At 45.2% G+C, this 27693-nt stretch overlaps 1 protein-coding gene across 2 annotated transcripts in view; it reads left to right on the top strand.

Moving 5' to 3' along the window:
* SUSD4 (sushi domain containing 4) overlaps nucleotides 1-27693 on the top strand; it is a 135606-nt gene that overhangs the window by 32878 nt on the left and 75035 nt on the right. The window lies entirely within an intron of this gene.

Here is a 27693-nt window from a genome sequence, read left to right as displayed (position 1 = left end):
AGTATTGAGCAAAATGTTATGCAAGTATAAATATGGTAGTAGTGGCTGTTATCATTATTATGTTAATTTCCAACCTGGCCCATCAGACCGTTTTCTTCTGGGTGAGATAGTCATAGCTGAACCCCAATAAGAATTAAGGCCAGCTCATTTTTTTTTTTTAATAGAACCACTTTGGCAGTATCATTTCTATTCAGGCACCACTGTGCTTTTCCTGATGATTCTAATCGAATGCTAATGCTTTGAGCAGATTTCAACTTTTCCTTTCTTGGAAGCAGGTTTGCGTTTAGTAGTTGAAAGTATCTTTCTTATAAAACAGTTTCTAACAGAACATTTTACTAAGTCAGACTACAGCTCTCCGTTACAATCACCAAGAAGCTATTGCATAAACGATTCAGACTCATACAAGTCCATAGGGCCATTGACTGAAATTCTCACCTGCTAGCCAAGAGTTTTAGGAAGCACAGAAACTGTGACCTCTGGGTAGAGGTTTAACCTGGGAGAGAACGGTGCCCTGCATCACCCCTCCCTGGCCTGAGTTCTGCCCCTCTGAGGCAGCCACTGTCAACACTTGTCACTGCTCACGAGGCTGCCTTCACTTTTCTAAGTCATTTGCTTACACTGATATCTCTTGATTTCTAAAACTTAAAGGTATTAAAATTTTTAGATATTACCTATTGACTTCATATGGGAAGTTCCCTCCCCCAGTTCCCATTCTTTCTGGTCTCAAGACAGTTGTCTCCTAATTTTTGTTTAAATCCAGTCATTGTTTACATTCCATTGACTTGGTGAGTATTGTTCACTATACTAAGCACAAAAGTATACTCAGATAACAGTTCCTTTTTTTTTTCAATAACTTTTTATTTTTCCAGGAGTTAACCATCACTTTGTTGGTATTTTGTTTTGTTCTGAAGTATTTTCTGTGTCCCTGTAATTAATTCTTCCCTAAATCTCCAAAAGAACTCTAAATCTTTCTTAATACTATTTTCTGTATGGTTAAATGCAATCAGTAATCTATCAATCGCATTTTTCCCTGGAGATATCCTTCCTGGAGTCCTCCCTCCACCATCCCAATTTGGGCTTCCTGTTCTCCAGGTCTGCTGCCCAGTTATCTGGAGGGTTTGTCTGCCCTCCAGCGTTGGATTCCCTGTTTTCCGAATCTGTGTCTTCCCGTTTCTTGGATTACCCCCTGATTTTGATGGGGCAGATCCTTTAGTAGCTTCCTGAGTAAGGGGTTCGAGAGATAAATATTTTGAGATTTGACTGTTTGAGAATGTCTTTTTTTCCTACTCTCACATTTGACTGATAACTTGGTGTGAAGCATAGAATTTTGAAGGAATCAATTCGTAGTCTTCTGGCTTCTAATATTTCTGGTGAGAAGTGTGATGTCATTCTGATTCTCAGTCTTTTATACGTGACCTGTCCTCCCTACACCAGGAGCTTAGGATCTCTTTCTATCTCTTAGTTTCCTGAAATTCCCAATAATGTACACAGTATGGGGTCTGTTCCTTTACTGTGGTCTTGTCCATTTGGAGACTTGTGCCTTTCATTTCTGGGAAATTTTCTTATATTACTGCTTTATTTTCTCCTCTTCGTTTTCTTTCTTCTTTCTGGCTTTCCTATAACTCCTAGATTGGTCCTTAAGTGTTCTTATCTTTTATCTTCAATTTTCCATCTCTTTGCCCTTTTGTTCTCTTTTCTGAAAAATTTCCATGACTTTTCTTCCAGATTTTTGTCATATTTTTTTCAGCTGCATATTTAAATTACTAAGAACTCTTTCTCCAGTTGATTCTTTTTTAAATAGCGTTCTGTTCATGTATGATGGATACCTATCTTCTATTATATATTTGAGGATATTAACTGCAGTCTTTTTCTTTCTGCATTGTTTCCTATTTCTTCATAGATTGCCTTTTAAATTGGAAACTTCCTTGCCCATTTGTAATTAATACCAAGACATGTAGGGACGCTCTGTGTGCCCAGGTGGGGTTTGTCAATTCCTGGGCATCACTGAAAATTGATTGGGCTGGAATTTCAGCCATTTCACTGAGGGTGGGGGGAGGTGGTCCCCAACTATCCACATCTGTAGCATCCATAAGTGTTTTCTCTGGGGCTGTTCATTTCTCCAGAGGAGAATCCTCTGATTTCTCGCCTGGGGTAGGGATGAGGAGATTCACCTGGATACCACCTTTCCTGGAGAGGGTAGAAGGGCAGTGAGGAGGGGTGTTTGGTCTAGATTTACACTTTCACTGAAGCCCCTGTTTTGTGTATGGTGCCTTTTCCCTGGTCTCTGCTGTGCCTGGTATCCCTGAGTCTCCGAGTCTGGGGCTGCCATAAAATGAACCTCTCCTCTCCTGCTGTGATGGGGGAAGGGTGATCACCTGGAGGCCCCAGCCAGGAGAGGGGACCTGGGTCTCACCGCTCCTTAATACATTTCAGCCCCACTTTCTGAAGAAGCTGGTACTGCCAATCTCCCAGCCTTTCTGAGGTTTCATGGCTCAGAAAGGGTGCCCCTTACTTTATTCTTCACAGCTCTGCTAACTTCTCTATCCACTTTCCAGTTTCTTAAAAAATTAGAGACATTTTTCGCAGTGTTGCTTCTCCTGTTCTCTGTGTCGTTGGGGGTTTACACCTTTTCATAATCCTTTATTTTCATTTCAGTGAAGTTTCGGGAAGGAGAAAAATTATCCATGTGTTAAGTGTGCCAAGATGAGCAGGAAGCTCTGATTTCATTTTAATTTCTTTCAGAGTGATTTTTTTTAAATTGAGTGCCTACTAGTACCAGACGCTGTTCTAAGTGGTTGTGTGTATCATCTCACTGAATCTTCCTGCTTGCTCTATAAGGAGGTACTGATATCCCGGGGGTACAGCTGTGGACACTTAGGCAGAGAGAGGTTTAGTAATTGCCCTGGTAGTGAGTGGTAGAGTCTGGTTTGAAGCACCAGTGGGGTCTAAGCTTTGACTGCTGCATCTTAGGAAGGGGAATGTGTGCCTGACTGTCCTGGGACGGTGATCTGGGCGAGGTGGGCAGTTGGGGCAGTGTCACCCAGGGTGCTAGGAGCACGTGGCCAGGGGCAGTCATTGGAGTGGGAACGTGGCGGACGATGGGCAGGTGAGGCACCGCTAGAATGGTTCCCATCCTCCCCAGTGCCCCATTAGCCAGAGGGATCTATAAAGGACAAGGGCAGGAGAGGGAGGGGTCCAGCTTTGGACCACCAAGCCACGGGAGGAAGTTTTAACCCCTGGTTCTATTTCCCTGTGGCCTGAAGGAGAGGCTTGTCTGTGGAGGCTCCCATCTTCCCACAAGTACTTCCAGTCACTGAGAATTGCAGAATAACTCACTCCAGTGCGGTCAGGCCATGTTTCAGTGCCCAGGATGCGTATTTTGAAGTCTTGAATCCAAATTACAGCCTTAAAAATAACGAACGACCTCTAGTTGAAATGGGCAGATCCTAAGAAACTTTATATATCTCAGTGCAATGAACTAGGAAGGTTGGTGTGAAGTTATGCAGAGTGCCTGAAAATTGTTATAGATACCAGCAGCAGTAAGTATCCAATTTTTGCAAGAGACCTCACCGAAGTAATTTAATCCCTTTGATGCTCAGTGGAATTCAGGTACCATGTCTGAATATAGATATGCCATTTATACACATACTATAGTATTTTCTGTAGATATGTGTGTATATGGTCACGTAGAAAACAAGTTGCTTTGAGGTAGCCTAGCCATGCTTCCTAATAACACCCTGCGAATATTTTATGAGCTGCATCTTATGTATTTTACGGCTGCCTAGAGCATCCCTGACGTACCGCCCTGACTGCTGCTTCGCTTAGTAGTTGGCCTTTGACTGAGAGGGCTGGAACTCAGAAGCTAGAGAATAGGGGGGCTTGTACCGATGCCACACGGGTCCTCTGTCCCCGTGACTCAGCCCTCTCTTTGGGGGTCCCAGGTAGCAATCTAGAACCTCCAAGCTGGGATTTTATGAAGCTGAGTGTAGGTGGGAGGTCAGCAAGGTGGGGGGATGGGAAACTGGAATTCCCAAGTGTCCCTTTAGGCTTTATGAAGGACCCACTTGCTGCCTCATCCACTAGGAGCTGTCTTCTTCTTACTTTTACTCTTGTTTTCAGTACAACGTGGACATTTCGTCATTGCCCTTCGGGGGGTTTGGGGGTGGTTTTCTGGCAAGCACGGGGAGAGCCCACATCCTCCCTGGCCTCTGTGGGGCGCCAGCTCCTGCCTACAGGGGCAGATGGCTTGGACGGATTCTTTCCGGCCCGGCTGAAAAAAGCCCACAAGGTCCTGCAAATCGAGACATTGCACAGTGTGTGAGTTCGTCAGGGAGGTTGCTGTTGAAAAGTCTCAGGCCCCAAGAACGCCAGTTCTGCCTCATATAGGTTGTATCAAAGGCCTTGGAAATAAACCCAGGGCCTTCCAGGAAGCAGTGTGGGATGACTATGGTTTCCAGGCCAGACTTGCATTTGCTTTTCCGAGGCCCTTTCAGTGGTGCTCAAGCTGGACCACGTGGGGACACGGGTTCAGCTGTGGTTTTGCTGGAAATGACAGCGCTTTGTTGGCACACAAGATTTCCCAGCTGGCTTGGAACGAGAAGAATAAATGTTCAGAAAAAGCTTGCATGTGGGACTCAGTAGCTCAGAGCATTGGTTCCATGCTAAGGAATGGGCCTCTCTTGGATGCTGGAATTGGAACTCTAAAGGGCCACCAAATCTAAGCCATTGTCATTATTACTCTAGATTATGGGCAGTGGTCGCCACTCCGAGCAGTTATAATTGCCAGTGCCGTCAGAGAATATAGTACGAATCTGATGTCGAAGTGCAGGTATAGAAATTAAAGGGGTGACATTGAGTGGATCCATTAAAGGGCTTGTTGGGCCTTTCACTGCCTCGCAGCGGGACAGTCACATGGGTGGTGATCCTCCAGCAGTGATCTGACAGTGCGGGGGAGGGAGACTCAGCAGAGCTAGCATGTGGGTTCAGGCATTTTTATTGGAACAAAGATCCCAAATCACCATTTGGCAGCCCTCCTCATTCTGTTCCCCTCTCTCTGCCATCCTTACATCTTTTATGTACAGTGGGTAAATACTTCTGTGATGAGGAGGCCCTAGCTGGCTACATGGGGCTCTTCTCCCATAGGAGTCCCCTGATTTTGCATGAAACCCACCAGCTATGGTGGCTAGCACCATGAGACTAAATGCTGCAATCAGTTGTGTCTACAATCTGTTTACTTGAATTTGTCTCTACTATACTTGAACTTTGTGGCTCCTGTTGCCTGGGGTGCTAACTGTATATTAGCTGCGTGAGGCTGGAGACACGCAGTTTTATTTCTATTAATGCCAGGAGAGAGAGAAAGTTAAAAGCAGTAACTAAGACAAATGGCATTGCTATTGGCAGATATTCCTTTGGCTGTCAACTAACCTGTTTTATTTTTCTTAGTGTGGACTTTATTTTCTCCTTTGTTGTTTTCTGACTCTCCTTGCTTAAAACTTAAAATTTGATGAAAATAGGCAATGAGAGTCTTAGGAAAGAATAAAGATATTTCAAGAGAACTGGGAAGGCTGTTAAGCAGGTGAGAGAAGGAAGGCCTGGGGAATTTTCCAAACAGAAAACTTTTATTTCTTAACTATGAAGTGAGAACAGTGATATGTGGGTTGTGGTTTAGTCAGAAATCCAGCCCTTTAAGTTCTGGACCTTTTATGGCTTTCCCTTGCTACAGCTTGCCAGTGTGCTTTTAATTTAGTGGTGGCAGCAGAGAAATTGCAAAACCTCCCCAACTGAGAACGTGCCTAGGAATCAAATGAGTGTGATAATGAGGATGAATGTGAGTTGCTTTTCCAAAGAAATACGAAAAGAGAGTAAGTTGTAGTAGTATACCCAAGAGTCTCCCTTCTCTCCTCCTCCCTGCTACCCATCTATCATCCACCCATCTATCTACCCATCTGTCCATCCATCCATCTGTCCATCCACCCATCTATCTATCGCATCCATCCCATCCATCCATCCATCCATCCATCCATCCATCTATCCATCCATCCATCCCTCCCTTGGTCCATTCACTAAACCAACTTTTTCTGAGCTCCACCCATGTGAAAGGCCAGCAGTAAGAACCTTAGGGATGCAAAATTGAATCAGGAGTGTGTGCCTTCCAGGAGCTTAGAGTGAAAGGTGAGCACAGAACACTATAAATATAAATGACTATAAAATAGCGAAAGCAAAAACGGGACATGTAGATGAAGTGCTGGGGAAGGTTAGAGGAGGGCAAGTTACAACCTTGGGAAAAAGGACTTGGAGTGTGAACGCATGGGAAAAGCAGGGCAATTTCAGGCAAAGGTGTTTTCAGGTTTTTTGGAAGATTATAAGTTATTGTCAGAACAGACAACCCACAGTCATTCTCGTTCATGTATTGATCAAGAATAGGATAATCTGGGGAAATAAAGGCCATCAATAATCCTTATATTTTGTCTGCATGTGTTTCAATCTTCTTCCCGATTATAAACAGAAAACTGGACTTAAAAACCCCTGTTTCTCACTCTTCTCTATACCTGTTTTTAAGGCTGCTGAACTGAAGTGAAAATCACCCCTGGGGAGTTCAGTGATCTGAAGAAGAAGAGATGTTAGGAGAGGGAGGCACACCAAGTGGTAGGACAGGATCCTCAACTTCAGGCAACTGAAAGTCAGGACTAAGCACAGCAGCTGATTTTTGCTGTCTTGGCACGATCCAGTGACAGATGGATTTGGAAGCCTAGTGGATAGAGCGTGGTGCTAATAATGGTTGTCAACTCCAGGCCAAAATAAAAGTTTGTGGAGTGGTGGTAGGGACAGATACCTCGAAAGCCAGGACTCACCTCCATCGGGAGCCAAATTTGACCCTGAATGGCAGAATCCCTTATGGATTCTCAGGAGCCAACTGGTCCACCAGCCGAGGTGGCAGGGACTGCCTCTGAGGCCTGGCTGCTGACACAAGGGCCTGATGGTATTGGCTAAGTAAGGCTTATACCCAGCAAGCCTTGCAGATGTTCCTGATGTCAGGGCATGGGGAAGCAATGAGACTTGGGACACGGTTGATGAACGGCAAAGGCAGCAGCATCCTTGGTCTCCCTTTCCCTGGATAGGTGCACTGACTCTGAATGGTGTGGGCAGTCAGGTGGAAAAAGCAAACACAGAGATACTTTTTGACCAGAGAAGGTTTCCTGATAGGTTTCACCAGAGGAATCAGGAACTTTTCAAGAACAGAATAGGTGGATTCTCTATTCAGGGCAATTCAGACAACCCTGCCTGAGTATAGGATAGAGTAGGAAGGGGGCTGGTGTAGGTTTTAGTGCTGGCTCTGCCACCTACGCTAAGACCGTAAGCAAGTCACTTAACATCTCAGAGTCCCGTTTCCTCATCCCTGAAATAAAGGATGTAAGGGCCCGGTAGGAAGGGCTAGTAAGTGGGAGCCCTTAGAAAACATGCGGAGTCAAATAAATGTGAGATATTTTAATAATAGTCATACTTGGACATTTTGACATCATGATCATCATTTCCATAGCAGAGATGAAAAATGCCAATTTTCTTTAAAAAATTTTTTTACACAGCACTAATGATTTTACTCATGACAGATGACATTACCCCTGTAGTGTTCTGTCTCTGTCCAATCTTGGGTGCAGAGGAAAAGATTGCCTTTGTGGATAAAGAGATTGGAGGCTGCTGTTGAGAACTCTCTTCTCTCTGTTGCACGCTTCCCTGTGGACCAGAGCCAAATAAGAAACTACCCCTCAAAAAAAAAAAAAAAGAAAGAAAAGAAACTACCCCTTAAGAAGGTAGATTTTCAGCAAAATGGTGCCTTCTAAATGACTACAGATTTTTAAAAATTGAAGTATAGTTGATTTACAATGTTGTGTTAGTTTCTGGTGTACAGCAAAGTGATTCAGTTATACGTGTGTATATATATTATTTTTCAGATTTTTTTCCATTATAGGTTATTACAAGATATTGAATATAGTTCCCTGTGCTATACAGTAGGATCTTGTTTACCTCTTTTATATATAGTAGTTTGTATCTGCTAATCCTAAACTCCTAATTTACCCATCCCCCCCTCCCCTTTGGTAACTGTAAGTCTATTTTCTATGTCTGTGAGTCTTTCTGTTTTGTAAATAAGTTCATTTGTATCATATTTTAGATATGATATTTGTCTTTCTCTTTCTGACTTCCCTTAGTATGATAATCTCTAGGTCCATCCATGTTGCTGCAAATGGCGTTATTGCATTCTTTTTTATGGCTGAGTAGTATTCCACTGTATATATATATATATATATATATATATATATATATATATATATATATATATATATACCACATCTTCTTTATCCCTAAATGATTACAGATTTGACCAAGGAGACTTTTTGTGTAAATGCCATGTCTTATTGAATGTGCCCACCTGTGATTATACAGGTGGCCCCCAGTTTTGCTCACCTTGGCTGGGCTCTGGCCTGCAATTTTCATGTCTGCCTTTTTCTAAGTGCACAGAGGATCCCTGTGGGTGAGTAGTGGCTCTGTGCCCCTCACTGAGTTAGAGTAACAGGGAGGAAGTAGGGTCTGGGAGCCGCTCTCCAGGAGCTCAGCAACTAGTGGCCCCAAGCATGGTGGGGTCACAGTCACATTTTAACCATATAATAGAAAAGCCACTTTCTCTTACTCTGGCAAATGGGTGAACTCATAGGATGAGTTAAACGTGGTTTACAGGAGACTGTGCACATTGTCGAAGCTTGGTATGAATTATGAATGATCTCTCCTTTGAATTCTGTAGAACTTCCATACCTTCCAAAGTTAATCTCCCCTGCCACTCAATATATTTCTGTTAGAGTCATGTTCTTTTCTGAATTTTTTCTTACGGCTAGATTCAATCAAATGATGGTATTAGTTGGGAATTCTTTTCTTTTTTAATTTGCTTGTTGAATTTTAAAAAAATAAAGATCTCAGCATAGAGGAGGGATACTGATGCCAAACCACATAATGAGAGCTGGCTTTAATTCCAGTCCTGGTTGGGGATGACCAAAGCGCGTCATTCAGATTGCCAGGTGCCTTGGTTGCTTTCCCCCCTTGGCAAAATGAAGGCCGGGGATTCCTAGGCCTGTCTCAACTGCGTTGTGGCAGTGGGTGTCACAGAGACACACAAGAAAGAACTCCAGACTGGAGTGACAGTACATTGATCTTGGGGTGGGGTGGGGAGAGTGCGTGTTTACAGATAAAAGCCCTTCTGCCGAGAAGAGCAGACACAATTACAGTAAACCATGTAGACGGTTCTCCCACGAGTGCCCATCACCTCCCTGTCGCTCGTTCCTACAGAGATGGGCTCAGTCCTTGCCCTCCCAAGGGCTGACATGGCCTCTCGGTGCAGGGGCAGCCGGGATGTCCTCATGGCGCTGGGAAGGGGCAGGCTGGCCTTGAGCTCTCCTCCTCTGAGTCCTCGCCCTGGGCACCAGGCATCCTGCTGGCATCCAGGACGGAGTCCACAGCTGGTGTAACCTCTGGGGCTGAGGTCCCTCGGCATGGCCATCTGCTTGCCTGCTCTGCACGCTGAGTCTCACCTTGTTCTCCATCCTGCCCCCCGGCCTGGGTGGTTCACCTTGCAGTTTAGGTATGAAGCCCCCTCCCTTCTCCCGGCAGCAGCCTCATGGCACACCTGCTGCCTCTCAATTTTCAGCTACTTTCCAGGTCCCCACTGGGTCCCTTCATGCCACCTGGAAGCCCAGGGGCCCCTGTGGGTGCTCTCCTGGCCCCTGCCTTTCAGAACCCTGTACACACCTCTGCGTTTCCTTTCTGCTATGGTCGTCTCCTGTTGATGCCAAGGCATCTGCAAGGTGGTCCTTACCCAGCGTCTCGAGAGGATGCAGGAAATAAGTGCCCTCAGCTTTTATCTTCTTCTCTTAACCTCTCTCCCTCCTCCTTCCCTCCTCCCTCCCTTTTCCCCTTTGCCCTCCCCATGTTGAGAGTCAGCCCCACGGGGAGGAGGAGCAGGACCCTGGTGCTGCCCTTACCCGTCCCTACTCTCTTCTTCCAGCCCCGCGCAAAGGCAGCAGGGCTGTCTGTCCACCATCTCCGCCTGTCGGGTGGCAGGTGGCAGCCTGTCTCTCCATGCCTGCCTCCTTCCCCCCCTGGCCTTCCTTGCTGCTCTGCTCCCCTCCTTTGGGGAAAAGACTTAGCTGTAATTGTGTGAGGGCTGCAGGGAACATGATTATAAGGGAATGAAAAATACATCTGTTTAATATTTTCAATATACCATTCCTGTTGCACAGACATAAATAAAGCATGGTCTGTGTCCATGAAAAGCTCACTTTAGTCAAGGAGATGACAGATTGATAACTTATAATTTCAAAATAATTTGATAGATGTACGACTGTCATCCAGTCCTCTACTCCCCACCACACACACACACACACACACACACACACACACACACACACACCCCTGAGGCCCCCTATCCTTCTAATCACTTACGTTATGGCTTTTTCCAGCTTTTGTCTTGTGTCACAGTTACTTGCGTACAGATTCTAGCTTCTAGAGGGCAGGAGCCTCAGCATCTGTTTGTAGCACTTGGCACAATGTCCTAAGTTTATTAAGTTTAAGAAACAATGTGTTAAGTCCTTCCTGCATACCAAGCTCTGTATTTGAGTCTGAGATTACAAAGATAAACAGAACAACGAGCTCTTAGAAACTCACAGCCCAGATCAAGGTTCTCAATAGAATTCAAAGGGTCTATGAGTTTAGATTAGAAAAAAAATCGCCTTTTGATTTTCACTAATCTCTAACTGAAGTGTAGCGTTTCCTTTACTTATAAAGGCAGGGGATTGACCAGAGTGATATCAGTAGTCCCTGTGCCTTTATCACCAATAGAAATGACAGATATTTCATATTACTTATGGTTGTTGTAAATATCTCAAAATATCATTTATGTTCATCACTCCTTTAAAGTCAAGGTAATTATGAGACCCAGCAGTACATCCTGTTATTTAAAGTGTTAATAAAGAAGAACATAGATTACCATATCACAGATCTGTTTTTGAGAAATATTTTGATAACTATTTCAGTATGATTGGTTTCCTTTAGAATCCTATGCATTTTATTTTATGCATTTAAAACACTGCATTGAGAAGGGGTCCCTGGCCTTCACCGGGTTGTCAGAGGAACAAATACGTGATCTATTTAGATCGAAAAACACATGGCTAAATAATTATAGCAACATAGTAAGTGCTGGGCTGGTGATGTGAGCATGACGTCGGGGAGATACAGAGGAAAAAACACACGTACTGCCGGGAGAAGTCAAACATCTTCCCAGAAGAGATGAAGACCACTCAATAATGATGATAATAATAGTCAACATGTATTGATTGCTTACCAGGCACCAGGCAGAGCTCTGAGTGCTTTAGATATCATATCTCCTTTAAACCTCCTAACTGCCCTAAGAGGTAAGGACTTCACTGTCCCCATTTCACAGATGAGGAAACTGAGACCCAGAGAGGTTGATTGACTTGTCCCAAGTTACACAGCTAGAGATGGGCTGATTCCGGGTTGAAGGCAGGTTGTCAGATGCTGGTGTCTGTGTTTTTCTCTGCGTGTGTGCTGCCTCCCGAAATGTTGCAGGAAGGAACACTCAGGGCCAGAGCCTGAGCCTGGAGCAGGCACTGTGCTCCTTCCTGAGTTGGCTCAGGTCGGCCAGCATCTTACTGACGTTGCTCTGGCATCACCATCCATCTCAGTACAAGGGCCCCGTCTCCCTTCTCACCGGCTGGCTGTGTGCTGTCAGTGCTTCTGTCAGAGGCAGGGTGAGTCCAGTGCACCTGGGCAGTGGCCTGATCAGAGGGGCAGGGCTGCCGATGGAGAGGTGTCTGCAAGGACCCGGACTCACGTCTGGAAAGGTGCATCGGGAGAGCTGTCTGGATAGAAATCCGTAACATTGTAAACCGTGTGGCTTCAGAGACTGTCAGAGTCAGGGGCAACCTTCCAAACTTGGAGGAAGTCAACTTAGGAAAACCTTGAAGGAAATGCCGTCTCCCACAGAAGCCGGGGCACCGTCAAAATGGTTCCAAGGAGAAGTAGGGCAGGTTTGTGAACAGCAGGGCTGTCAGTGGGGCGGGATCCAGTGACACGGGGGCACAGTCCTGTGGAGGTGAGACCCTGTCCCAGGACAGCAGTTCCTGAGCCCGGGGCCATCGAGGGAGGAAAGAGACTTTTATAGTAGCAGACCTTGTCACCACTCTTGGGGGCTGTGGGGACTCGCAGAGGGCTTTTGACAGTGTGGCCTGGATGGGGAGGGGCGCCACGTGCCCTGAGACCCTCAGACTGAACCAGCTGTTTGCCTCTCTCTGGGGAAGTGGCCGGGTGCCAAAGGCTAGAGTCAGCCACTTCCCGTTTTTAAGGACTCTGCCCCATGGCTCTGTCCCCCGCAAAGGAAATGTGGATGTCAGCGGGCAAACCCATTGTCCATGGGGGCTTCCTTGTGTGGCGCCCCAGGAAGCAGAGGGACAGGCCATCCTGGGCCCTGCCTGGGTGGGAAGAAGCAGCAGCCCCAGCCCCTGGGGGCTCCCGGCCTCCTGATCTTGTTCCGAGAGCTGAGCCCACCTCAGCTCACTGGCACCACACATGGGTGGTGGAGCCCTGTTCTCCTTTCCGCCTTCCTTAATCCCTTGACCAGAGTTCTTAAGGATGGTCCCATTCCCACCCACCCTCACCCATGTCGACGACATTAAAAGCGAAGCAGGGCAGAGACCACGCGGGGCACTGCCTTGCTCGAGGTGCATGATTTCTTGAGGTGGCAGGGAAGCAGAGAGAGGAGATGAAGTTAACTTTTCCTACTTTCACTTACATTTTTAAAGGACAAATTATCAAACTCGTAGAAGAAACCATTAAAGAAAAAAAAAAAACAAACCTCTCCCAGATGAGGAAGTGCAGAAGGAAGCTTATTGAGGGCGTCATGCCCTTACTCAGCATGACGCTTCATTGAATCCTCTCCATGACTCAGCCTGTGTTAAACTGGTTTTGCTGATGAGAAAATGGAGTCACAGAGGGAAAAGCAGCCTGTCCAGCCAAGACCACCGGGCTGACCAGTAGCAGAGCTGGACTCGAGCCCATTTCTATCGACTTCAAGCTCTGGCCTTCCCCGCTGTCCAGCCCATTCCCCAACACTTCTCCCTAGAACGGAAAGGGGTGCCTCTGAGCATATTTACACCTTTATTTTCTTTGCTGGTTGGAAATGTCAGGAGGGAGCTTTTGACTTTATTGAAAAACATAAAGAACTGTGGATTAAAATTCAGCAAGAAGAAACTCGCCCTTAGAGAAGAAGTCAGTGCTGCTGGAAGCGCAGCTTTGTTCCTCCTGCCAGTGAAAACCAGACCATCTGGCGCTCCCCATCGCGGCTTGCGATTTTCAGTGTGTGTTTCGGGTGCAGGCGCCTGACCCGGCAGTGGAGTCAGAAGGTGTCTTCGTGGGGAGGTTGTTAGGTCAGCCTCGTGAGGGGCAGAGCTTGCCGGGCTCATTAATCCCGCATTCAGAAGGCGAGTTAAAGAGCTTCCGCTCCAGTGCGGTCAAGGCCACAGCCAAGCGGACCTGGAACAGATGGGCTTCCTGGCCTCATGGGAAACAGGGATTTGAGGTTTTGAAAAATAAACAAATGATGTCCTTCTGGGAGTGGGAGGGATATGAGCTCTTGGCAAAGACCGCTTGCCCAAATTTCTTGAGGGCTAAGACTCAGAGGAATTTCAGAGCAAAGTTTTTGCAGAACCAGGTTGAGATCTGAGCGATTCACGACCCTGATGCTTCACTTGAAGGCCTTCCCCCACCAGCCCACTCCCTTGTTTGTGGCCGCCCCCCATGAGATCCAGCTCCCAGACCTTCTGACCTCCACAGGGGCAACTCCCCCCCCAGCCTCGGAGGCCCTCCCTTGCCTTCTTAGACTCACCGGCCTCTACAGTTCACGGCCTCTCCAGGTGGGGTCATGTCGGGAGAGAGAGTGGACTAGACAGTCCTGGATTCAGATCCTGGCCCTGTGACCCACTAACTTGATGACCTTGGGCAAGTTGCTCAACCTCCTGGAGCCTCAGTTTCCTCAGTTGTAAAAGGAGGGTGTGGCGGGGAGCCCCAGCCCCGCCTAACTTCTGCGCTCCACTGAGCCCGGCACTGACCTAGCAGAAGTCTATTTGAATGAGGGATGGATGAGGGAGAGACTCATCCTCAGGAAAGAAAAAGGCAGATAACCAGTGGCAGTTATCAGGGCAAGGAGAGAGCCCAGTACTGCCTGGTGTCTCCCTCATCCCCCTTCCTCCAGGGTTCCTTCTGTCTGAGGGCGTGGAGGAAGATATGGAAGAGGATAGAGAGAGAGGTCTAAGACTGCAGGAGCTGTTTTCAGTGAGAATTCTGTAAGCCACTGGGTGCAAGACAGTATTATTTTGGCCTCCCCATCAGACTGATGTAAAAAAGGAGAGACAGTCTCCCTCATTTCTCCCCAGAAGCACTTGGCCTTGTGCCTGGTTACTGGATGCTGGGTAAATACACAAACAGTCACTCTCCATCCCAACCCCCTACCGTTTTTTGGTCCTTAAGATGTTTGTAAGTCGTTTTAGGTTCTGTCCACCATACATTCCTGTCACTCTTCTTGCAAGCCCACCCCACAGCTTTGTGTGCATCCGTGGTTACCTTGGTGCCCTTCCTTGTATGCAGGTCTTAACTTTTTTTTTTTTGGCCGTGCTGCACCATGCTGCGCCGCGTGGCTTGCAGGATCTCAGTTCCCTGACCAGGGATTGAACCTGGGCCCTGGCAGTGAAAGCCCAGAATCCTAACCCCTAGGCCACCAGGGAGCTCCCAGGTCTTAACATCTGAAGCCACTTTCCTTGAGGCTGAGGAAAGAAGAAGAGCATCTCAACACTTTTGAGTCACCTTTTCTTCTAGAGTCTTGTTATGAAATCAGCCCTATTTTTTCTTTGATTTTTTTAAAAACCTGCTATTTTAAGTACAGGCTTTTAAGACAGGCTGTGTAAATCTAGCATCCCCTTCCTTGCAATCAGAACTTCTAATCAGCAGTCTCTCCCTCCCAAAGGTTGGTCACTTTAATTTTGTTGTCTGATTCTTGAAACTCAGGATAAGGTACTGGGGAGGAGCCATCCTAGCAATCAGAGCTATTCTCTAAAACAAACTCTTTTTTAAAAATAGTGGCAGAAACGTTTTCCAGATGATTTTTTTTACCTGTAGCCCCCATATAGGAAACATGAAAAGTGGGGGGGGGCCCCAGAGCCCCAATCCCTCAGCTTCTCCTTTTCCTTCAAGGCTGAACCTGGAACAACCCCTGTTCTAGGAGAGAGCGTTCTCAGTGGGGATCACTTGTCAGACACTCTGCTCAAAGAAGGAGGTTTTCAGAGCATTTCTGGATCATCTTTCTACTCTCAAAACCTATCTGCCCCACTCATTTCCTGCCCCTGACCTGCAGGCCATGGCAACATCATGCCCCCAGCCTCCCACCCTGAGGCTCAGGACCTGGCCGAGTTGCTGTTTTACCCACCTCTGGGCTCTACCCCACGGCTCTGCTCAGATCAGACCTCCACTCCTGGAATGTTCAGGACTTGGTGTGACATTTCATTCAGTCCTCATAACTCCACGTGGCGGGTATTATCTCCACCATTTTACCAACCAGTCAGGACACTACGTCTGGGGGAAATTAACAGGTTTAGTAACCTGAATAAAGTCACAAAGCTAACTTGACCATAAAGCGAGAATTCAGCCCCAGGTTTGCTGACTGAAATCCAGATCAACATCACTCATCCCATCTTTCACTGCCTTCCTGCCACCTTGGACCCTAAGGGCCTGCAGTGCAATTCTGACACCAACTACCGGACTCAGCACAGACCCTGTAAGTTAAGGGTAGGGTCCCCAGTAAGACTGCCCCCACTTCAGACAAAAGCCACAAGCTCTGGGGGTTCCCAGGCCACCTACTGGCTGCACATTTGGGGGTTTCTACTCCCTCAGGTTTGATAATTCACTGGAGTGACTCATAGAACTGAGGAAAGTGCTATACTTATGATTATAGTTGTATTATAAAGGAATCAAATGAGGACCAGTCGAAAAAATAGACGCAGGTTGAGGTCTGGGAGGGTCCCCAAACAAAGTGCCCTTGTCCTCAGGACACATCACTCTCCTTCTATATCAGTGTGAATCACCAGCCAGGGATGCTCACCTGAGCTCTGGTGTCCAGTGTCTGGACTGGGCTTTCATTACCATAGGCATGAGTGATTGAATCATTGGCCACATGGCTGAACTCAATCTCCAACACCCCACTCTTCCCCAGAGGTCAGAAAGTTGAGCTTGACATCACGTGGCTCAGTGCTCCAACCCTCTAATCACATGGTTGGTCTTTCTGGCATGGCCCACCCCCATTCTGAGTCATCGCATTAGCACGAACTACTTGGAGCCCAGCATGAATAATAAAGACACATATCACTCAGGACATTCCAAGGCTTTAGAGGGTACCTCCTAGGATCCAGGGCCAAAGGCCAGCCAGATTCTTTTTTTTTTTTAAGTTTATTTATTTATTTTTTTATTGATTGATTGATTGATTGCTATGTTGGGTCTTCGTTTCTGTGCTAGGGCTTTCTCTAGTTGCGGCAAGCGGGGGCCACTCTTCATCGCGGTGCGCGGGCCTCTCACTATCGCGGCCTCTCTTGTTGCGCAGCACAGGCTCCAGACGCGCAGGCTCAGTAGTTGTGGCTCACGGGCCTAGCTGCTCCGCGGCATGTGGGATCTTCCCGGACCAGGGCGCGAACCCGCGTCCCCTGCATTAGCAGGCAGACTTTCAACCACTGCGCCACCAGGGAAGCCCCCAGATTCTTTATTATACATAATAAAGAATGTTTACTGTTTGCTTCCTGCCCACCTCCCCAACTCCACTTGGTCTGCATGGTCTACAGACTTCTATCAGCAGGCTACCATGACTTGTCACCAGGTAGCATCACCCTGTTTCTAAGTCGGAAATGACCTAGGAAACCTACTGACTTTCATCCTCCCTTTCTCCAACTGCCTCACTGGCCAAGGGGTAACAACCATGAACAGAGAAAGAGAAACATGTAGGGATTTTCCTTGAGTCTCTGAATAAGGGAACCCAGCCTCTGGGCTGCACCTCTATGATTCAGGTCAAATCTGCCACCCTTGGGCTTCAGGTTACCAATCAGGTCATTTCCAAATCGCATTCGAATAGCCTTCCAGAGTTTTCAAAGCACTTAGGGATCCTTACCTCTCCAGGTGCCCCACAGCTCTGAGATATGGACAGGGTCATTCCAAAACCCTCTTTTTTAGATAAGGGAACGAAGATCTGGAATCTTCTGTAATTTGCTGAAGGTCATGGGTCACTGCAGTGATGGAGCCAGCCTAGCAGCTGTGATTTACCTGCTCCCCTCCCCATCAGAGTGAGTGAGTAGCTATGCATCACTTTTTTTCTCTCGTGCAGAGTTGAGGCCAGAGCAGCTTTAGTTCCCAGCCTATCCTATTTGCCAGCTAATGAGACAAATTGTAGGCGCCATAAAAATTAAATAGCAGCTGGTTCATTTTCTTCCTATCCAACTTTGAAATTATGACAATCTCATCTACATGGTTGCTCAAGGTATGCGTGTCTGGGCCTGCAGGATCCAAGAATCCTTAAATGCACCCAGAATCAGATTTTTGTGTTTTTTCAGATTGGCTGGTATAAAAGATTGTGAGCACCACCTCTCATGAACCAAATGGAGTACATGATTCCTACTCACCCTTGTTAGCTGCTAATTAATAATACCTCACAGGTGGAGGCAATACCTGCAGCTTCTCGCTGAAATAATAGTGAAGAGATGAAATTAGAAAATGAATTGCACTTAGAGAAAATTAGCAAACAGACGAATCCTAGAGCACAAAGTTTTCCGCTGTTCTTCCAGCCATAAGAAGCAGCAGAGGTAGCAAGCAAGCCTCAGCTTACCCTAAGTGCAGATTTTTCTATTTTGTTTTGTTTTTTGGCCAATAATGATAGTACAGGCTGCATGTTGACACTCAAGAAAGGACGATTTACTTGCTTCTATTTGCAAGAAATATAAATAATAACAAAAAACCCAAACCTATTGCTAAATAAACAAGTATCTAATTGCATTTTTCTTTGCATTCATGTTATGCATTTATTCCTCTATTCAACTGCTCACAGACACCCTCTACCTCCTTCACAACTGTAAGACTGTAACATGACGTTTAAAACCATAAATTAGGGTAGAAGTCTGCAGATAAAAAAGGGCCAACGTTTCGATGCCCTTTAGTAACTATGATTTTTTTTTTTCCAAGCAAAGCTGCTCGCAGTAGCCCAAGGCTGCCTGGAGAATGTCTTACGTCATTGGTAGCGTTTCCCTTTATCCTCCAGGTAGCGTGTAGGCTAAGATCAGAGGGAAGGATATCTGTTTGGGGAACCAGTGGTATTTTGTCAAACCGTTTCTGATTCACCTCCTTTCCTCACAAACCCACTGACTCCATTGACAGCATGTTTATAATACAGTGTTTCAGAAATTAAGTAATTTCAGATAGGATGTAGCGGTTCATCATCCATCCTGACCAGACGGCTGTGTTATCCTGTTTTATCCTCAGCATCCATCTGTTCTGCTTCTCTCCTAGTCTCCTGGTGCCTGCCCAGGGTGAGCACCGTTTATTTTCAGGGTGCAGGCACCCCTCTTGGGGAGCACAGCTATAAACCACGCCAGCACAATTCTAGATGTTAACAGCCCTTAGACGTTCAGCGCAGACCTTCAGAGTCTTGGGCACTCAGAGTTAATGCTGCTTCTTGGGCAGAGAGATGATTTAGGGGGACCACTAAAGGGACATTCTGTTATTTGCAGGAGCCTCTGTGGAATTCATACCCACCAAGGCAGAGCTAGTCCTCAGTACCACGCTCCTCTAGAAGAATGTCGCAGTTTTGTTCTGTTTTGAATCTTTGAGACTGTGTGTGTCTGTAGAGAGCCCCACGGGCCAGCTCTCACCCACCTCAAATTTAACCCACCCTTGCTATTAGTGTTCACTTTTAAAAAGTAACATTTGTTTCTTTTTTTTTTAATTTTAAACAAGGAGATGCCTATTTTTAAAATAAATTAATTAATTTATTTTTGGCTGTGTTGGGTCTTCGTTTCTGTGCTAGGGCTTTCTCTAGTTGCGGCAAACGGGGGCCACTCTTCATCGCGGTGCGCGGGCCCCTCAGTATCGCGGCCTCTCTTGTTGCTGAGCACAGGCTCCAGACGGGCAGGCTCAGTAGTTGTGGCTCACGGGCCTAGCTGCTCCGCGGCATGTGGGATCTTCCCAGACCAGGGCTCGAACCTGTGTCCCCTGCATTGGCAGGCGGATTCTCAACCGCTGCACCACCAGGGAAGCCCTTGTTTCTTGATTATAAATATTCATTGCAGAGAATTTGGAAAATAGAGAAATGTATAAAAAAGAATATAAAGATCACCCATCATCCTTCAATCCCAAGTAACACAGTTAATATTTTGGAACATTTCATTTTTTTTTTTTCTGTGCACATGCATCCTTTTTGTATAGTTAAAAAAAATGTTCGTGCAGTATACACTTTTTGGTGTTTTGTTTTTTTCATTAACTACATGTGGGGAATTGTTCCATAATCATTAACATTGAGTGATCAGGAAGTCCTCACAATGTAATTTTAATGGGTTCAGAGTGTTTTATCGTATGAACAGATACTAGCAATTATTATGGTCCAGGTGCCGAATGTACAGGTGCTCCTGAGAAAATGCTGTATGACTAACATGTTTGCAAACTGGGATGCTATGAATTTTATACAAGGGTCCCCAGTAGAAGAATACAGGGAGTGCACATTCTTGCTGCAGCCCGAGGCCATAGCACCACTGCTGTGCTCAAAAAAGCATCACGGCATTAGGCATCACGACAGAGGTAGGCTCTGACACCAGGGCACCATCCGGGTTCCCTGCCCTCTCTGCTTGGTTAAAGGCACTGTGTCAGTGCCTGTCCAGCCTAAGGAGAGGGATGCCTTTGCAGGACCACAGGACCCAGTAAAAGATAAGATGTGCAGCCTTTTCAAGCTGAAGATCCATCTCTAACTCGTCACCAGTGGGCCACAAGTGAGGCCACCCCGTCATCCCAGGCAAGCCCTGGTGCCGGAGTTCATGGGCACACCGGATGTTACAACTCAACCACAGAATGCTGAGTGATGTGACGCTTTATAAAGCAACATAGGTCACGTGGGGAAACCACATTAGCTGTGCTTTGTGAACGATACAATAAGGTCAGGAAACTCTGCCAATCAAAGACATGTCAGGGGGTATCCCAAAAGACTAGTCCTTCTGGTGGAATACATCTTATCCCCAGGGATGGCTTTCACCCAGGCCCCGTGCATTCTAGGATAGCTGCTACCAGGGTGGCTCCTCCCTGTTCGAACCAAACTTAGGTACCAGGAGCGAGACTTCGTGTGGAAACCAAGAGGGAAGAAGTGGCACAAATTCCTGTATTTCTCTAGAGCAAATATAGTTTGCTTTGAGCCCCTAACTGCCTGGCTGATGAGAAGTTCAGTCTTTGTGTGTGCGCGTGTGGGTAGCTCATGGGGGACATGGCAGGCTCCTTCTCCACATCCACATTCGTTGCATCCCATAAGAGTCCTGGGCTTCTGCGGTGCCAGGCAAGGAAAGCACTTGACCGCTGCTGTGTTACCATCCCTTCTTCAGCTGCCCGGGTACCTCCAGCCAGGGTCTCCGGTCCTGCTCCTCTGGGAGGGCTCAGGCTGCCCCCAAAGCACCCCTCAAAACTGAGCAAGACCCCAGGTACCAGCGCTCTTGGCCCTGGCGTAGCACCTGTGTAGCCCCTGATCCCCTCCTATCCCTGGAAAAGCCCTCCAGAGCCTCTGTCTCCCTGACCCTGGCCCCTTCCTGCTTCCTCCAGCCTAAGCTTTCTTCTGTGACAAAAATAACTGATCATGAGTAGGTAGACAACACAGTGAAAGGCATAAATGGAATACTTGGCAGCCGTTCGGAAGACGGAGGCTGATCTACACGTGGTGGTCTGTGAGATGGCGGGGAATACGTGCGAACTAGGTTGCCTCTTTCTAGTTTCACTTTGAAGCCCTTTTGGCCTGTTGCAGGGAGGTTTTGGTAATGTCTTAGCCTGCTGTGCTCTGAGAGGGTTTGTTAGAAGAGGGAGAGAAAAACACCTCTCTATGCATCAGAAGAGCAATGTTGCCCCAATTTTTATAGAGAAGAACCACATACTGTACAAGTCTGTTCGAATGAATTCACACAGTTATCCTAGTTTAGAGGAAATCCTTTAGATTTAACAATCTGATCCCCGTACGTTTTCCTGGAGGTAAATTTTGGTAATGGTCCGAGGTAAAGGTGCCATCATGGCAAGATGCCCGTTCCAGCAGGGGGCAACGTAGTGTAGCCCCTCTTTGAGGTTTACCTTCTGCCCTCCAAGTAGGAAGAAGCCTGGATTAGGAATCCGGACCCTGTGTTCTAATCCCTCACTTAGGGATTCACTGTGTGAGTCTGCACAGTCATTTAAACTTTCTGTCACAAATTTCTCAGCTAGAAAATGAGGGGGAAATTATTTAGGTGACTTCTAAGATTGCTTCCCGCAATAACATTCTGTAATTTCTGTATTGCTGGAAAGTTCCAGCTTATATATACTTGCATACTGTTTTGTAGTTTTCAAAATAATTTTATAAAGATCCCATTTGACTTAAATAACCTTGTAAGGGAGATAGGTGATAAAACTGTATTTAAAGTACCTTGCCATTTAGTAATCTAAAAAAAAAAAAAAAAGGTTCTGAAGAACCTAGGGACAGGACAGGAATAAAGACACAGACGTAGAGAATGGACTTGAGGACACGGGGAGGGGGAAGGGTAAGCTGGGATGACGTGAGAGAGTGGTATGGACATATATACACTACCAAATGTAAAATCGATAGCTAGTGGGAAGCAGCCACATAGCACAGGGAGATCAGCTCGGTGCTTTGTGACCACCTAGAGGGGTGGGATAGGGAGGGTGGGAGGGAGACGCAAGAGGGAGGAGATATGGGGATATATGTGTATGTATGGCTGATTCACTTTGTTATAAAGCAGAAACTAACACACCATTGTAAAGCAATTATACTCCAATAAAGACGTTAAAAATAAATAAATTAATTTAAAAAATAAAATAAAATACCTTGCCATTTAAATACGTGATCCTGACACATTCAGATAGAGGATCTGCTGGCACAAATCCCAGCAAGGAGAAGAGTGTGGCTTTGACTGAAGATAGCTGAATCCAAGGGAGACAGAACAGAAATGGTGGTTCCTGGAACATATGGGCACGTTTTGTATGTGACTTTATATAGGTGATGGAAACAAGATTTTCCTTGAGCTAAGGGCATCTTAAAAACAAAGAAACGAACAAAAAACCCAAAACAGAGCCCTAATCTCTTTGTTACTTGCATGTCCGAGGTTTACCTCTTAATAGGACTGAAGACTGTCTTGGTGATAAAAGAAGACAGTCTTCTTGCACGATCTGGGCCTCACTCAGCAGCTTCTTTTCCATCTTCTATTTCGTTTTGTATCTTGCTCTTCCTGCCTGTCCCCACATGATGAAAAAGTCCCAGTGGCATTTGAGAATGTAAATAAAGGTTAGAAACCTCATGATCTGGACTCTAGTTGGTGACTGAACCATTCAAGGGAGGGAATATACAGTGTTTTTGAAAAGATTGTGGGTACTGTTAGAAAAGTTAGTACTGTTAACAGTTGGATTTTTATAAAGTGGCTGGGAAAGTGAATCCTATCAGACTGTTATCTTGATCTCACAGGGTTGGCGTGTGGGTGAAATGAGATTGTGTATGTAAAACACTTTGTAAACTGTAAAGTTCTCTCCATGTGGAAAACACTTTTCATATTGCTCTAAAGCTGTTGATTACAGAAAAGAAAGGGAATTTGATTTTTAATTACCTCTTTATTTAAAAAAATTTTAATTGAAGTATAGTTGATTTACAATGTTGTGTTAGTTTCTGGTGTACAGCAAAGTGATTCAGTTATACATATATATTCTTATTCAGATGCTTTTCCATTATAGGCTATTACAAGATATTGAATATAGTTCCCTGTGCTATACAGTAGGACCTTGTTGTTTATCTATCTTGTATATAGTAGTCTGCATCTGCTAATCCCACACTCCTAATTCATCCCTCCCCTACCATTTCTCCTTTGGTACCTTAAGTGTGTTTTCTAAGTCTGTGAGGCTGTTTCTGTTTTGTAAATAAGTTCATTTGTATCATATTTAGATTTCACATATAAGTGATACCATATGATATTTGTCTTTCTCTGTCTGATTTCCTTTACTTAGTATGATAATCTCTAGGTCCGTCCATGTTGCTGCAAATGGCATTATTTCATTCTTTTTTTTATGGCCGAGTAGTATTCCATTGTGTATATATATAAACCACATCTTCTTTATCCATTCATCTGTCAATGGACATTTAGGTTACTTCCACGCCTTGGCTATTGTAAATAGTGCTGCTATGAACATTGGGGTGCATGTATCTTTTCAAACTATAGTTTTCTCCGGATATATGCCCAGGAGTGGGATTGCTGGATTATATGGTAGCTCTATTTTTAGTTTTTTTAAGGAACCTCCATACTGTTTTCCATAGTGGCTGCACCATTTTACATTTCCACCAACAGTGTAGGAGGGTTTCCTTTTCTCCACACCCTCTCCAGCATTAATTGTTTGTGGGCTTTGTAATGATGGCCATTCTGACCGGTGTGAGGTGATACCTCATTGTAGTTTTGAGTTGCATTTCTCTAATAATTAGCAATGTTCCCTTTTCATGTGAAGGGAATTTGATTTTTAGAAAGTAACAAATAACCACAAGCATTTTGAAAGTGTGTTCTAGGATTTTTTTTTTTTTTTTTAACCAACCATGCATTGTCTTCTGGGCCACTTCAGTCTGAGTGCTTGTGCTTTGGGAGGTTTCTACCAATTTTTATCAAAAAGTGACTAGAAATCATGGAATTTGGCAGTGGTAGAGATCTGATAAATCATCCAATTACTTCATTCAGTGATAAGATGTTAAAACCCAAGAAGATCGCGTTACTTATCCAGGGTCACAGAGCTAGCTAGACAGGTCACCTCATTATACTCAATAAGGATTTGCTTTCGAAAAGAGCCACATTTTTAACTTCTCAGTCAGTTTTTAAATTTATCCTTGCCTTCTTCAAATGTTTTGTCAACTGGTAATCCTAAAGTTTATATCAACTGTGAAATTTCCATGCCACCATGTTCCATTCTTCTTCCCAGCTGATGGAAGAAATCCTCAGATTTTTCTGATGAATGGTTTATTTCAAACAGATAAAGGTTTATTCTGTTTTTCCCTGTTATAATATCACAATCTGGAATAATTTTATTATGTTGCTGGACATGCTTTTATGGAGCAGTATCACGAGACTAGAGTGAAATCACATTATGAGTTAGCATTGTTATCAGTTTTATTGGAGCTGAAACTGAGTGAAAGGACTTAGGAATAATTGGGTAATCAAAGCGAATTAAATCAAGAGGAGAAAAATATCAGTTCTGGCATCAAATGGGGAGTGCTATGACTGCCACATCTGTAGTCTTTATCCATTTTAATCAAGTTGAAATTATGCTATTGAGACTTATTTTTGCTACATTTACTTGCTCAGACATAGCCGATGTTATATTCATCTCTGGATATTTCTTGAAACATTAAAACATTCTCACTATTTCTTGGGAAATGTTACCTAACTTGATTACCATACAAATATTCCAAGTTTCTATTATGTTTATAGCTGTGTATGCAGTATTCAGTGTAGATTCTGGGTAATGGAATCCAAAATACTGAGTTTTCAACCCACCTAGATAAATCCTGAACCTCCCAACACATTGTTGGTTTTTCAAAAAACTAGGTTTAAGTGATATCCTGTTAGTATAAATTTGCTATAATAAATGGTAGATGGTACACAGCTAGTAGTACACAGCTAGAAAATGGCAGAGTCGGGATTCAAAGTACGCAGTCTCACTGCAGAACCTGAGCCCTTAAGCACCCACTACGTTATTTGAAGTAAATGTATGTTATCACGTGGAATGATAAGGTGGAGTATATTTAAAGCAGTGTTTTTCAAACCTTTTTGACTGTGAACCACTGAAAGAAATATATTTTACATTGCAGACCAGCACGTGTGCACAAGCAGAACTAATAAAACCACACAAAACAGTACTCACCCTTACCATGGAGGATGCACTCTGACTTCTCCTTTCTCTTTCATTTCTAAAAAGTGCTGGTTGTGACCCTTAAAATTGATTTCATGACCTACTGCAAGGCCACAGCTTGTAGATCAAAAACTCAAGGTCCTAGATGCAGGCTGGCTCTGCAGGAAGTCCCAGTTCATGCCACCTGCTGAGTGAGCGCCCGTTAGCTCCTTCCCCCAGCGCCCAGCACTGTTTGTTGAGTGAGTGTATACACAGATTATATTTTCCTTTCCCCATCTCTGTTTTAGTAAGTGCCCTCTCCCCTTCTTTCATTTTCTTTTTAAAAACAAAAAGCTGAAATTTTGCCAAACATGGAGATGATTTAGACTGGAACAGAGGAGGTCAAGAAACACTGACTAATGATCTTGTTATGGAGATATGGTTTATTAATGAATCTTTATAAAGCAAATTACATTTTCTCATTGATTTTAATTGTAATTTCCACAGTGTTAAATTGTTAAATTGCTGTTTCTACCACATTCTGACTCGGGGACCTCCTCTTATCCCAGCAAGGGTCTTCTGTGGCCCACTCTGGCTTCTCTTCTCCAGGTGGGTTCATTTGGGAGAGGCTTACCAGCTCCTCCATCTCCATAAGAGTTGAGGCATTCCAGCAGCCTTGGGGCCCGGGTTACTCAGTCCTCCTAGCATTTCCTGGAAGATGTTTGGCAGCCCCTAAACTATCTAGCACCGGGGAGGGGGATCCTCTAATTGTTTGAGCCTGACCTTGGCTCAGGACGGACCTCCAGAATATGTAGAACTTCTCTAGGATCTCAGGCTCAGAAGGAACATCCACTGATGTTCAACTCCAGTGTGGCATCACCTTGAAGGGATGTCAGGAGCCTCTGATGGGCTGACAGGCAGAGAATGGACCAGCCCAAAAGTGCAGTTGGCTGCCACGTGGCCGGAAACTTCTGGCACGTCAGGTAGTTCTATGTTATCAGGTCACCTATAGCCGACCTGATACACAGAAGCACTGTGTTTGAAAATACTGTTGTTAGAGAATTGATTTATTTGCTGAATAGATTTCGCCTAATATGATTTCTGTAGTATTGCCTCTATCTTCCTCTTCTTTTTGTTGCTGATGCCTTGTTACAGATACAGCACCAGCTCACAGTTTCTGGAATAAGGCAGGCCATCAATACATGTGTTCAATAACAAAATTAATTAAAGTAGTTCTAAGAGCAAGGGATTCTTGAGACGGTGGGGAAGATCAAGGTGAGGTGTGTGTTGGCAGTAAAGAGACAGTCAAAGGGTCCCCTCATCAACAGATCCTCAGGACCTTCCCAATGCATTTTAGCTTGTAATTCAACAAGCCCAGATAATGAAACTTTCAGAATCTTTAAGAATAGGAAAGGTGTTTTGAAGATTTTTCTCTAATGCGGCAGAAGCATTCCCTTCCCGGTATAAATGCTTTTTGAAGCACAGTGATATTTTACTAGTTAGGTGGTTTAAAAGAAACTTGGTCTGCGTTGCTGGTGATGAGAAGAAGAGAGATTTCAGCCCAAGGCAGCTGGAATTGGAATGTTCACATCTAATGGGGGAAAAGCCCTTACGTGGTCAAGAGGGACTTCCTCAAGCTTACTACATCCTTCTCCATTTATTCTTTTGCTGTTGAGGGCATTAGGCACTCCACTCACCAGGACTAATTCTGTTTCATGAAACTGATATCTGAGGTTAGGTCGTGATCTCCTCAAGAGCATCTTTCATCACCAGAACTGCTCTACAGATCCCTGTTGTGGTCAATGGCTGTCTGGTGGCTGACTGCCTGGATTCTTGAATGTTTTGGGGGACCATAAAGGTTCCCCAGCCTCTTCATTCTGAGACGGTGTGCTGGGAGGTGTCAGCTTTGGGGGGAACCATGAGGATTTACATCCTATTGAATCATTAACTCTTTCACCGTTGCTATTGGCTCAGTCCTGTTTTAACAGATACAGGGACTCGAAAACAATAACGAATACTCTTGCCCTCAAAGAGTTTAGGATTCATGAAGATTCGAGTCATTCACAAATGTGAAATACGACAGGAAAAGGCTAAGTGGGGACAACATCGTCAGTGGCAGGAGCACTGGATTGTGAGTCAAATGCCCAGGTGTCAGTTCCAGCTCTGTGATCAGAGTGATTGGACTCACCCTTGACCTCCGCAGGCCTCCGTGTCCTCTTCTGGGAGACAAAGGGGTCGGACCAGAGACCCTCTAAGGTGATTGTAATGCCGACCGTGTGAGACTGACAGTGGGTGCAGTGGGAGGTGGGGGGGGGGCGAGGCTTGGGGGCTGCTCTTGATTCTAATTAAAATTTGCAAACGTGTCTGTTTAAACTTTAGCAGGGATGCCCTTTTCTCCCTAGCCCCCGGACCTTCTCACTAAGTAAATGCATAAAAAATCAATTTTTGTGTCTCTATTCTGTTTCT

The sequence above is a fragment of the Eubalaena glacialis genome, chromosome 3, assembly GCF_028564815.1.
Source record: "Eubalaena glacialis isolate mEubGla1 chromosome 3, mEubGla1.1.hap2.+ XY, whole genome shotgun sequence".
NCBI lineage: Eukaryota > Metazoa > Chordata > Mammalia > Artiodactyla > Balaenidae > Eubalaena > Eubalaena glacialis.
The sequence above is the reverse complement of the archived record's forward strand: the minus strand, read 5'-3'. Positions and strand labels throughout refer to the sequence as shown.